Below are 14019 nucleotides of genomic sequence, written 5' to 3'. Positions count from 1 at the left end.
CCGCGGAAGCTTCGCGGCTCGCGCATTACAACAAGCGGTCGACCATCACCAGTCGGGAGATCCAGACAGCCGTCCGTCTCCTGCTACCCGGTGAGCTGGCCAAGCACGCCGTCAGTGAAGGGACCAAGGCCGTCACAAAATACACTAGTTCCAAGTAAGCGGGAGTGCTTGCTAGGGAATCAGCAACCGGCCCTTTTAAGGGCCACAAGTTATTCATAACAGAGTAGATGAATGAAGAACAACAGCGGTTCCCACCGAGTGAAAATTTAAATAATCACCCCGATAACACTTCTAGGATAGATAATACATTATAGGCAGTCCATGGGAGACTTGGATCCACGAGGCAAATTCGTTTCCTTAATAGTTTCGTACGACTTATATGAGAGCGCGGTGTCATTCCTACTCACTTGGCAGCATTAATTGTTGAGGGAAAACAACTTAGAAGGTAACTTGTCGACCGCGGGCATAATCCTTCCGCAGGCCACTACTGAGAATCTGTGGACATACGGGTAATCTATCTTTATTGAAACTCGGGTTCATAACATACGACTGATACTTTATATATCTGTCACGTAATCCATCAAGAGACAAATGTCCCCCCCCCCTAGTCAGTAGCGAGCTTCAGTCCATTCGTAGTAGCCGCCGGTGCAAGAAGTGAATTGAAGTTTGTGTGAAGTTCCGTAGTATGGCATGAAAATGATGTCGAAAATCCGACTACAGTTCCACAACCATGTGGTTGAAAGGAGGCTCCGCTGTTGAACAACAATCCACCTGTGGCTTAACTTAGAATGCCGACTAGCTGTTTTATTAATCCCGTGTCAATCCAGCAGTGTGTGACGTTGAAACGTAACCAAACTGCCGTTGATAGATAGATTTATCATCTATCCCAATGACATCCAACGAGCTTGGTAATTTAGGTACAGAGTCTAAGCAGGCAGTTTACGTGTGTGTGTGAGCGAGTGCAGGTTTTATCGAGTGCACCCCAATCCCATCGTCCTCAAGTGCCTACAGATTACGCAGTTTCATCGGCAACGGCCATACCATGTTGAAAATACCGGTTCTCGTCCGATCACCGAAGTCAAGCAACATTGGGCGTGGTCAGTACTTGGATGGGTGACCGCTTGGGAACACCACGTGCCGTTGGCGATTTTTTTTTTTACGTCACTATTTCCAGCGTGTTCTAATAAGACTTATGGGATATTATGTTCCCTTCCCTATTCCAGCTATAGCTTGGATGATGACGCCGCTGCATAATTGTAGAGTAATTGATAATTCTTAAGTACTTGCAGCTCCGTATTGAAACTTATGACTGGTAGCATATTCATATGAGACGGTTCACTTCTCTGCGTTTTCTCGAAGAAGGGAATATGTATTCAGGGGATTGTGAACGTACCTCGCGCTCTCCCTAGAAGTTAGAGACATTTTAGGTAAAGAATGTAATATACTGTACATATATGGCTAATTAAAATCCCATTAGTTACTACATTTCAGTGGGTAGTACAAATTCCATAATGAAAATATCTCTGTCCTAGTAGTTGTATCCTTTAAAGAAGCTCGTTGTTTTCCCATGATGAAGGGCAGAACTTGGTCGGTAGAAATTTAAACAGACTGCATTATCAGACCAGGCGTTATTTCAATATCAGCGTTTAGTTTAGGAAATATAGCAATAGCGGAGTTGGGAGAAGTAGTTATAGCATGTACAGTAAGTATAAACAGTTCGCTGTACTGTACAGTGAATATAAATATTTGAATGTACGATGGCAAAACATCAGACATACAGTACGTAGCTCACATATCTTAAAAAATAAATAAATAAAAATAAAGAAGACATTCTGAGGAGTGAGTGGAAAGTGCATATTATAATGAATATTTTTAACTCTCAGTTGACATTGAGAGAGAAAGCCATGCATCGGGGAACCGGTGACTGTTTTTGCGTTACCTTCTGCTATTGGCGTTGTTGGTTAGTAACGAATGAAAGAGGTAGGACGCGGAATCAAATGTCAAAAAACGATAGGGAAATAATAGTAACTGGTTGTATTTCGATCGAGCTCGGCGTGCTGATTCACCAGTGGGGTGTTTCACAAAGTTTACAATCTTTGGAAATTGTGAACTCTGTTTGTAAACTTCTGTTTCACAATCTTTGTTTGTAAAGGTGGACTGTACAAAGGAAATCAAATCTTTACGAATGAAATTTTGCGCTCTTTACAAGTGATATGTTTGTTTCACAACGAAGGAGTAATTTTACAAACGTGTAAACTAAACTTTACTAGTGAAGTTAGCACATTTTCTACAGTAGCCCTGTTGAAATAGCTTCTAATTGTGAATGAAAAAAATAAACACATATGTATAAAATCAATTTTATAGTAACAGGGTACCATTAAGAATTACACTGAAGCAGTTGTGATGTTATTGAGTAGTTCTAGCGACTCAGACGAAGATTTTGCATTTAGGCCTAACGTAGAATTTTCCGGCCACGTTCGTATCATTGTACGAATATTAATGAAAGGTTTCGAATGAATCCCGCGCTATACTTCAGAATACCGCGTTAGTTCTTATATACGAGGAACGTATTTAATAAATACTCGCACTTAAAGAAGAAAAACTTTGCACCGAAAACCAATCACTTAATAATGCAATGTCGGCATTACTTACGCAGTATTCTGAAGTCGTTCCGAATCCCATTTCGCTGTAATCTCTCCTACAAGATATGGGACATCACATGCAACATCTGAAAGGGAAAAGTGGTGCCCTAACCACAAAGCGAGAACTGCATTGGTTGCATAGTAGCTCTCAGTTCCCTGCGTTAGCAGATAAGAACGGAATTTATAAGATTACAGTGTGCAAAAGTTCACACATGGTAGTTGATGTTGTTACAAGATTGAAAAAACTCGAGGCGGGTTATTGATCACCGAATGTGCTTACTCGGGCAAAGGATTTTTATGCTCCTCCTGCTGGGTTCCCTAATGTTGGCGAGGTTATGGATGAAACAATAAAATATACTGATGGACCAGCAGAGAGCGAAGTTGATTTTAATGGATGGACATGTTAGCTGCTCTATCAACTGCATATAACTACGTGGGTCAAATCCATTATTTATCAATTATTTGAATGAATTTCGCGCTAACTTTCGTCAGTTAAGTCGTAGGCTAATTAATGCATTGGTATGCTCGACCAATTGCATGCCGCGAAACTCCGTTGTCGCCGATGTAGCAAAATCTAAATAAAATATATATAAAAAAATATAAACATGTCCATCGATAGTTCTAAAATTACAGCTACTTTACCTCTGATCCTTAGTGATTTTTGTAAACTGTCGTTGGCGATTTTGTTCAACCAATTATGCGTATTTGTAAGTTTGTTTCGCCGATTTTGTAAAGTTCGTTAAAACATACAAGTGAATAAGATTGCATTGTGAAACACAGTTAACAAGCATATGTAATATTTCCGTTGTTAATTGTATATTGTTAATTTGTAATTTGTTAGCGTTGTGAAACATGCCCCCATTTACCTTTAGAGGTAATATCTACATTAATATTTAGTTAAAATTTAAAGAAATTTTAAACGAATGGAAGCTGCATTTTAATTCACCCCAAATTACTATGTTCCCTTTCAGATTATCAGCTGTTGTTGTTGTTGTCGTTGTTGTATTGTAAGTTCTCACTTATTGTTAGCTAGCCGTACCCGTTCGCTCCGCTCCACCTGTTAGAAATAAATATAAAGTAATTACATAATTAAAATAGGACGACTGATCCATGGAACAACTTTTACAACAGCGCAAGATAATCTGCTTCGCATATTACCCAATTTTTTTTTAGCACTGCATTTATTGCATATATATTTTATGTATTTTAACACGATTCAATTGAGCATAGTTAAAATATGAATTATTAAAATAATGGATTGCCAAGCTAAAGTACTATTACTGCATACTAAATCAATACACTCTCGTTGTTCGTTAATTCTCTGAGATTAAAATGCGTGTACATAAATATTATTTTAAGAAATACAGAAAACGAATGTACAAAATAGCCTATCAAATTTTCTGTGCATAAGAAGCTATTTTAATCTTACCTGTCCTCGATTTACTCAGACGTTACTGTAATAACATTATAGCATTATGTCCATCTAGAGAAACTACAGTTTCCAATGGTGAAATAATAACTAATTATACAAATCAGTTAATTTACGAGCTTGTGATATTACTTCATACAAACACAGAAACATTCCCTGTAGGCTATGTTTAATAGCTTTCGATTGTTTGTTGATGTCCAAGGCCCCTGTTTCGATTGTTGTTGTCCAAGGCCCCTTATAGACGAAGTCATTTGTTCTTAATTCATTGCACCGTCTTAGATAGCGTTATTTTAATTTTAAAACTCATTTATCTCATTAAATATCAGTCCTATCAAAATGTTGTAAAAAAATAAAACTTAACGGAAATCATTTTTAAAGGAACATCTGTTATGTAACATTTTTTCTCAAATATCAATAATAAGCGAGATATTTCGATTTATTTAATTAAGGCCCCCTTATAACCCCCCTTTTAAATAAAGTATTTCGAATGCCATATAGCCTAAAATCTAAGTTACAACAAACTTAATTTATATTCCAGTTTTCATATAAATCGGTTCAGCCATTATCGCGTGAAAAGGTAACAAACATACAGACAGACATACAAACAAAATTTTCAAAAATGCGATTTTCGGTTTCAGGGTGGTTAATTATATATGTTAGGACCAATTACTTTTGGAAAATCGAAACTTACCAGAAAAATTTCGGCTACAGATTTATTATTAGTATAGATAGTACGAGATACGACCGCAATTTTGTACGACTAGTGTAATGAAGGAATGCAAAAAATTATTTTGGAACTTTGCAATGTTAGTCTATCATTAAAATAAAATTAAATCTTAATTCGTCCCTTTTGCAGGAGTCTTCTTCATCCAGTATGTTGTTGGCTGATATGGAGGAGGAGGGGGGGGGGGACATGCTCTAAAGGGATAAAATTTGCTTAGCAAATCGATATGGTGACTAACGCTTGCAATGCGTCATAGCTATAATTGTACTGCGCGGTAATTTCAGAGTAATAAGAGTTCAGTTCAGGGATCTGCTAATTTCTTCATATTGTGTTCGGCAATGGAATAGTACCGCAGTAGCATTAAGAGGTTTTTATAATTTGAACTGATATGTGCAGGTATATTGACCCCCCCCCTCCCACCGCTGGCCGACGCGGACTGCAATGACAACAGTAAGCCACACGTCATACGTAAGCCTTTCTTCTTCTTCTTCTTCTTTGCTCGCCTGGCAAATACAGTCTTGGATTTCACATATTCAATTTTTCACAGTCCCAACTCCCTTGCATGGACGTGTTTTCACGTACCTTTAAAGTTTCTCCTCTCATTCATTCAGTCTATTCGCAAGCCTGAGGGTTTTCCGTGGTTTTCCCTAAGGAGCTAAGACAAATGTAGGGATGAGCCCAGAAAGAAAAGGGCATTCACTTCCTTAGACCCTGGTAACTGCTCTTTCTAGAGGAAGGAGGAGGAGAAAGAAACCCCCCCACCCCCACCGACGTGGACTGCAATGACAACAGTAAGCAACACGTTATATGTAAAGCCTTTATTATTATTATTATTATTATTATTATTATTATTATTATTATTATTATTATTATTATTATTATTATTATTTACAATGGGACTAAAGGTGGTGTAGATACACTATGTCAAATGTGCCACAATCTTTCCTGCAATAGAAAGACGAGGCGCTGGCCACTAGCAATATTTTACAACATGCTAAATATTGCAAGTATAAATTCATGGATAATTTATAGTTAGAAGAACTCAGAAAACAATATCAAGAAAACAATTCATTTTCCAATTGTGTGAAGAGCTGACAAAACCGTGGATGCAGCACCGCTTTGCACGTCCTACTTTACACCGATCTCTGCGGGCAACAATTGAAGAACATCTGAACATTGCTGTGCAACAACAATGCCAGGTAATGCAGCCAGATGGTGAACGTACTGTTTGCTATAAATGTCCTGCAAAGAAGAGGAGAATGATGACAACATTTTGTGGACTTTGCAAAAAGGGGTTCTGCAGAGAACATCGCGCTGTTGTTTGCACTAATTGTAAATAGGACAATAACATGAACGTAAAGACTTTATGACAAACTTAAAATTAAATGAACACTAATGGCTACGAAATGTGTAAAAGTTGTTAAATGTGTGATATTGAGTTGATTTCAGTTAATTAAAATGTGAGTAGTAAAAATTACGAATGCTTACCTTTAACATGAGTACAGTGATGATTACCTGTCTAGGGTTAAGTAGTCGCGTGGTGAGTTTAGGAATTCCCAGACCACCTCTAAGATTGTTTAAAATAAAGGTATTGTAATCGTACGTTTCTGTCTTTTGTCAATAGTAACGTTGACCTTTCTTTTTCGAGAAAACAAAATCTGTTGTACAGTTAAAGGTACTGAAATAGTAAGAAATTTTCTGAAATCCCCACGCGTTTGCAAGTGTAAGTCTCTGTTGTAACCTGTTGATTTACGAGAGACTGTGTGTGCTTTCGTACAGTGTTTCTAAAATGTGCAGTAACGAGTCAGAAATCATTGGAATGTAGTGTAGGTGTGTTTGTTATAACCGGGAATCAATCCGCAGTACTTGACCAATCAACTACGGGAAATATCAGAAAAATTGGCAGGAGTTAGCAAGAAAAACAAAGGTAAAATATCACGTGAACGAGCACCGATACCGAGCACTATGTACAATATACCCTAGAGAAAAAGACAAGAAAACAAAAGTCAACCGCTGCAAGTGTTACGAAGTGGTGTGTGAAACATATAATGAAGAATGTCTGCGGGAAGCGCATCTAGTGAGATAAAGGGTGAAATGGAGGATTCTGCTAAAAATAAAGAAAGGAAGAAAAATGTTTACAGTTAATACAAGTATTGTTTTCTCTTGTGGGTTTATGTTTAGTATAATAGATGTGTGTGTGTGTGTGTGTGTGTGTGTGTGTGTGAAAAAAGTGAAAAAAATAACAGGTCTGTAATAATAATAGTTAATAATTCTGTAGTTCACTGCAAAAACTGTATAGCCATAAAAGGACAGATGATAATAACGTTGTTATCTTATTCTTGCTGCTGTGTAAGCCTAAGTTTCCACGTGAGGGATAGAAGAGACATGACAACATATAGCATTACAATTTGTTTAATGTGTATAAATTTCTTTAATACTGATTTTTCTCAGAACAAGCTGTGTGAGGGTTAAAGAGTTCTTGCACTGAAGCTCAGAATTATTTATTATTATTATTATTATTATTATTATTATTATTATTATTATTATTATTATTATTATTATTATTGTGTGAAGAGTTGTATCGGAAGTGCTTTATAGACTAAATTAATAATTTCTATCTTAACTGAAATATTTACATTATATTTCACACAGTATAGTTACAGGTAGCATAAATTCAGATAATGGTTTTTATATGGGAATCTACTTCTTGTGTTTAGAGGCTACATTTATACAGAGTTAATAATTTCTCCCCTATGTAACATATTTCCATGAAATTTTATACGCATCTATGCAAAAACGAATTATGCTCGTGTAATTAGGGAATTAGGGAAAAATTAGTTTTTCTGATAATTTTTAATGTTTTAATAGAAATTATGCTCCTAAAAGATGACTAGCCTGCCATATTTTTCGCAGTTGGTAACAAAATGCTAGATTCATGGATATACTCCATAATTTAGTTGTTCATTATATGTTCAAGAAGTGTTGAATTTTTCTTGGAGAAATTAAGCTCCTTCATCCAGACTCTGAAAAGTGGCTGCTGTCGAATTCGTAAAGCGCCACCAAGAGATGAATATAACATCTAAGTTTGCAGGATGTAGCAGCTAAATTTTAAGCCGTATAGAGTTTAATATTTGATTAATGTGTGGGTAGAAGAATTGAAAGTTAACTCAGGTTTACTTGTAATGCACAGCCTGTTAAATATGTCGTAAAAAAAAAAAAAAAAAAAAAAAACTAGTTGCACAAATCTCAGTAAACGTGCCAATTAAATGAATGCTAACGTATTATAGATTGCTTTTCGCGTATTAAATGAAAGTACACATCTTGTCCTATGACCTCCATAAGGGAAGGTTTAACAGTATAAAACAGCCACTGACCCCACGAACAAAAATCAACTGAAGAGCGTGACTTTAAAAAAAAAACTCATGTTTTGTCCCACCTCTTACTGATATTGATGTTTTGTATGCTGTTGTGCACAATGCCTAGCTTTTGTTTAAGCCTAGATATTACTTAAACTTCGGTTATGATGAAGTTGATTTTCTTACATAGTTTTGCGTTCTGGACAACTGTGCGCCGGCATCTCTCGGAACATCCGAGATCAGGTCCCTATCCCCTCCACCGCAAAGTCAAATAGCGTCTGTCACTTGATTTTGAATATTAAACAAACATACCATCACGGCATTTCCGTTATGGCATCTGGTGTCATCAATAAGCTACAAATAAAGGAAAGAAAGAAAGAAAGAAAGAAAGAAAGAAAGAAAGAAAGAAAGAAAGAAAGTAGCACAGTCACTGTCCTGAACAAGGTACGCAAGTATTATTTTAATTAATGCGTATCGCCTACCAGCCGCCGAAACTATTCGACAGGAGAGTGAATATCCTACACGGTCCTGTAAAAATGTTCTGAATACACTAAATGACGTGTAATTTTTTTTCTATTATTAGGACAATTGAACGTGTCATTGCTCCTGCGGGTTGCTTTGTTTCACACCACAGAGAATTCAGGTTCTCAACCCCCCGGGATTCTAGAGATAAGAGAGCGATGAGGTTAAAGGAGTAGGCGTTTGTTCGTGTTTTTGTTTTTACTTTAGAAAAATTGCGAAACGTGACGCAATAGCGATAAGTTTTATGAACAAGTTTGCTGAATCGACCAATTGAAGGTAATTTATATTTTGCTAAAGAAGAGAGGAGATTAATGAAATCAGTTATTGTAATAATCGTAGTAGATTGAAGGAATTGTTTGTATTCAAACTCCTTTTTGAAATAAGCTGCTCGGATGCTTATCAGGGTGACGGTTATAAATGTTATCGTAATACCCACCCGAGGTCACAAAGGTCACAGTCTTCCGCTTGTCCTTTCCTAAGCAGACCACGTCTGTACTATCGAAAATAATGAGTCACAGTTATAGTTTCGTGAAAGTAAAAAATGTTAGATAGGAGACAAGTAGCTACTCTTATACAATCATAATCACATTTTGTATCCAATATAGTATAAACGAGCTACATGTAAGTACTGTGTAAAGTTTCATTAAAACAATATATTATATATGAGACAAGTCACTAATTTTTGTCAAAACGCATCGTCTATAAAGGGGTAGTTTCTCCTCTTATACAGTAGTGACTATAGTGCGAAGTTTCATGGAAATATGTCACATTTTTAGTCCAGCTAGATTTGCTTTCTGGACCACTTTGAGCCTTGGCGCTTGTGATCGGTCGGACGGAGGATCACTCGTCCCGGCGGCGTTAACCCTTAATTTGGTAAATATATATAATGTGCAATATTATAGAACTGTGAAATTTTTTTTTAATTTTCCTAAGAAACTTTGTTATCCATCGTTCTATTAAAAAATTGTTTATTAACCTATAGGATACATTGCGATATTTGTCAAACAGGCTGTGGGAAAATGCTGATACGGTGAGGAATGGAAAGGGAGAAACCATTTATATTATTGAGGTGACCTTGAACTGAGGGTAGTAGGAACGAGACCTGGAGTACGGTACAACCGGCTCTTCCGAGAAATAACTAGTGGCCCTGAAAAGGGCCTTTTTGCGGGCAGGAGTACCTTTGTTAATTCAAGCCCTCTCGCCGCGGATGCGCCTAGCCAGCTGAATATCCTTGGGCATAATGGTCACGCGCTTGGCGTGGATGGCGCAAAGGTTGGTATCCTCGAAGAGACCGACGAGGTATGCCTCGCTTGCCTCCTGCAAGGCCATTACGGCTGAGCTCTGGAAACGGAGGTCGGTTTTGAAATCCTGAGCGATTTCACGCACCAAGCGCTGGAAAGGCAGCTTGCGGATGAGGAGCTCGGTGCTCTTCTGGTAACGACGGATCTCGCGAAGAGCAACTGTACCAGGGCGGTATCGATGGGGTTTCTTCACGCCTCCAGTAGCCGGTGCGCTCTTCCTAGCGGCCTTCGTTGCCAGCTGCTTTCGTGGAGCCTTGCCTCCCGTGGACTTACGCGCAGTTTGCTTCGTACGTGCCATCGCTTACTCCTTAGTCCTCGCAACCCAAGTTGACGCAATACAGTCGCCCCCGCTGTCGAAAAATCGAAGGAGAATTGGGAGGAAAATTTAAAAGGTACGCAAAACGCGTCCTTGCAAGGGGTTGGGGGCTGTACAAAACTAAATATGTGAGCTCCAAGCCTGTTGGCCACTAGTCTCACTCCGGGTTACGCTGCTCCCCTGAAGGAGCTCTAGAAAATTTTGAAGGGGAAGCCGAAATTGGACGTAACCTCTTAGGTACCACATACGCGAGGGGGGCTGAGACTGATCAATTGATCACGGAACGGGGCGAGGAGGAGTTGGCTGGTGTGTGCCGTTTGGATGGCAAGACGCCGTCATCTGTTGTTCGATGACAAACCAGGTGAAGGCCGTCGGAAGAAGCGCCGTGAAATCTAAACTGCAATTTGAGAGGTCCCTGTCCTTTCAATTTGCGACTTATTGAGTGACCTCGTATGTTTAATATACTATTAATATTATCTGAAATAGGGCATACATAATTTATAAGAAAGGTGGAATATATATGGGGAAGGGCATATAGGTCCGTGGCCCATTTCTTATAGGGCTCATCCCGACATTTGTCTTACGCCTGAGGAAAACCACGGAATACCTTAGGCAGGATGAGTTGTCTCATATAAGAGACTAGCCAATTTGGCTATTATGTTGGAGGTCATGAGCCTTGTTGATTTGTCTCAATTTCGAGACCAGCCATTTGGCTATATGATGGCTCAATTGCGAAGAGGGGGGAGAGATGTGATTGTTAATTAGGGGGATTCATGGGGATATGAGAGCAGGTCCGTGGCCCATTTCTTTTAGGGCTCATCCCGACATTTGTCTTAGCGCCTTAGGAAAACCACGGAAAAACCTTAGGCAGGATGAGTTGTCTCAATATCAGAGACTAGCCAGTTGGCTCTTAGGTTGAATGACTCTATGAATCGATGGATATATACTAGCCAATTGGCTCTATTAGATTTCCATCGATCAACAAAAGTAGATAAGGTTATGGAGGGATTTTGTTTAGCCCAGTTAAGACAAGGTCATTTTACAGCGGTTGCACTATCCAAGGAGTCTCATGGAGTTGAGTCGTAGCTACCAAAACCTGGGAGTAGCGCCAGCCTCCCTGTCCTCCTGTCTCAATAGTATAGCTAATGGACCTGTCTGGTGTCTACGCCGTAACCTAGGATCATACTGGCCGAGGCCAGATATGAGCGGGTTGGGGTTAGCACGAGCTTCCGCATACAGGTTCCTAGCCAGTCGAGCAATGAACTCGTCTATGGTTGGCAACTCTAGTTCATCATGGAACTTTCTTCTCGAGGCGACTCGGGGGAGATGGGTAATGAGTCGAATCACCTGGTTTTGGACAACTTGGAGTTTACGGAGATGGGACACTGCCGCAAACCCCCATGCGGGTGCGGCATAGGTAATGACAGAGCGAATGAGGGCCTTATACATGGTAAGTCCTACCCTCAGGTTGTCAGGAGTTAAGGCCGCCAGAATGGGATAGTGTCTAACTATCAGCCCGTTGGCCTTACGAAGAAGGGATTGGATGTGATCTCGGAAGTTGAGATGAGAGTCCATAATGATCCCTAAATATTTAATTTGGTTCATCCACGGCATTTCTCGTCCGAAAAGTGTGGGTGGTGGTGGTATGTCTTCGAGCCTCGCTCTTAGTGAAAAGAGTATGGCCTGACATTTCTCTACATTGACCTTGATTCTCCAGTCGTGGAACCACGGCTGGAGGTGATCTAAGATCGACTGTAATCTACGGGACGCTAATCTATAGGTTTTGCCCATCGCCAAGAGGGCAGTGTCGTCTGCATAGATATACAGATGACTACTTCTGCCGTGGATATAGCGAAACGGGAGGTCATTAATGAATATATTGAAAAGTATGGGCCCGATAATGGAACCCTGTGGGACTCCTGCGTGAATTTCACGGGGGGTGGAGAAACTAGTGCCTACACGGGTTTTGAATGTACGGCCTCGGAGGTAGTTAGAAATGAGGCGTATCATTCCATCTGGGACTCCCATGCCCAGTAACTTAACGAGGAGTCCCTCATGCCAAACCTTGTCGAATGCTCGCTCGATGTCCAGGTAAGCTGCAGCTACTACACGCTTCGTGCTCATAGCCCAGGTAATGTCCTCCGTCATGCGGAGTGCCTGGAGTGTAGTGGAACGACCAGGGTGAAAACCGAATTGCTCGTTCCTGATTTGGGGCAATACTACTTCAGTGAGGCGTCTATGTATGACCCGCTCCGCCAGTTTGCTGAGACAACTGAGGAGACTAATAGGCCTATAGTTGCTTGGATTCGTCTTATCCTTTCCGGGCTTTGGAAAGAGAACTACGTGAGCTTCTTTCCAGGGAATGGGATAGTGACCGGAAGCCAAGATGTTATTAATTATCTCTGCTATGCGCTTCATAGCTGACCTTGGGAGATGCTGCAATATAATTCCTTGGATACCGTCGGCTCCTGCGGCCTTATGAGGGCCGAGGCGACGAATGAAATGGGCGACCTCGTGGGTGTTCGTAGGTCGTATCCCATTTTCCGGCTCCCTGCTAAGGAGGTCTCGAACCGATTCCTCAACAGCTCTGATATGGGGCAAGTTTAAATTTTGTTCCACGGGTTGAAAAGTGGTCTCTAGAACGTCTGCCAGTGCGGTAGCCTTCTCCTCAGGAGTAAAGGCCGTGACATCTGGACCGACTACTAATGGGTGAATAGATTGAGACGGATTGGACAGAGCTCGAGATACACGCCAGACTTCTGACATGTTTCTGCTGTCCATCGTCTCAACCTTGGATTTCCAAGCATCCACGACCGTCTCGTGGACCGCCTCACTGATCCGCCTGCGCAAGCGGTTCATTTCTATTCTATGTTGATCTAACCTAGTACGCTTCCACAATGTTCTTGCTCTATTGCGGGCGATCTTTAGATCTCTAATATAGGCTGGGAGCCGCTGCCCCCAAGAGGGGTATTTATGTCTTCGCCCGTTGAGAAGCCACGCCCCTTCCGTAATGTGATTGGTCCGCGGGTTTTAGTATATAAACCAAAAAATGACCCGCCGTCGAGATCACTTTTAACCTTCGTCACACGAGCAACATGACTGGACGCGGCAAGGGAGGCAAGGGTCTTGGCAAAGGTGGAGCGAAGCGCCACAGGAAGGTTCTCCGAGATAATATTCAGGGCATCACGAAGCCGGCCATTCGTCGTCTCGCCCGACGTGGAGGCGTAAAGCGTATCTCCGGCCTCATCTACGAGGAGACGAGAGGTGTTCTCAAGGTCTTTCTGGAGAACGTAATCCGTGACGCTGTAACATACACCGAGCACGCGAAGCGGAAGACAGTCACGGCCATGGACGTGGTATACGCCTTGAAGAGGCAGGGGAGGACTCTCTACGGGTTCGGCGGTTAGACTGCCTACACACGTCTGCTGCCGAATCCGTCGGCAAAACGGCCCTTTTCAGGGCCATAAAATCCGTCTAAAAAGGGCAGTAGTTGTCGAGATTAATTTAATTCACCTTTACTGTGTGACCACTAGCTCAACAGGCCAGTGCGGAAAACAGAACTTATTTCGTAGGGGCACTTCAGTATCAGCAAAAGACGTTGTAAGAAATGCCTCTCCGTTTTTCAAATGGGTCTGACCCCAACGCTTGGTATATCAAGTGGAAAGACCGGATTCCTCTGTGAAGCCTTGCTCCTCGGATTATGTTACCTGTTACTGTAAACTTCTGTAA

General features: G+C 40.8%; 1 non-coding gene across 1 annotated transcript; it reads left to right on the top strand.

The window, feature by feature from the left end:
* The first annotated feature begins 1027 nt into the window (after positions 1-1027).
* Positions 1028-1146, top strand: LOC138693854 (5S ribosomal RNA). Its single transcript, XR_011330540.1, has one exon. It is a non-coding gene; the product is annotated as a 5S ribosomal RNA (ribosomal RNA).
* The last annotated feature ends 12873 nt before the right edge of the window (positions 1147-14019 follow it).

This window comes from Periplaneta americana, unplaced genomic scaffold (assembly GCF_040183065.1).
Source record: "Periplaneta americana isolate PAMFEO1 unplaced genomic scaffold, P.americana_PAMFEO1_priV1 scaffold_24, whole genome shotgun sequence".
Classification (NCBI taxonomy): Eukaryota; Metazoa; Arthropoda; class Insecta; order Blattodea; family Blattidae; genus Periplaneta; species Periplaneta americana.
The sequence above is the reverse complement of the archived record's forward strand: the minus strand, read 5'-3'. Positions and strand labels throughout refer to the sequence as shown.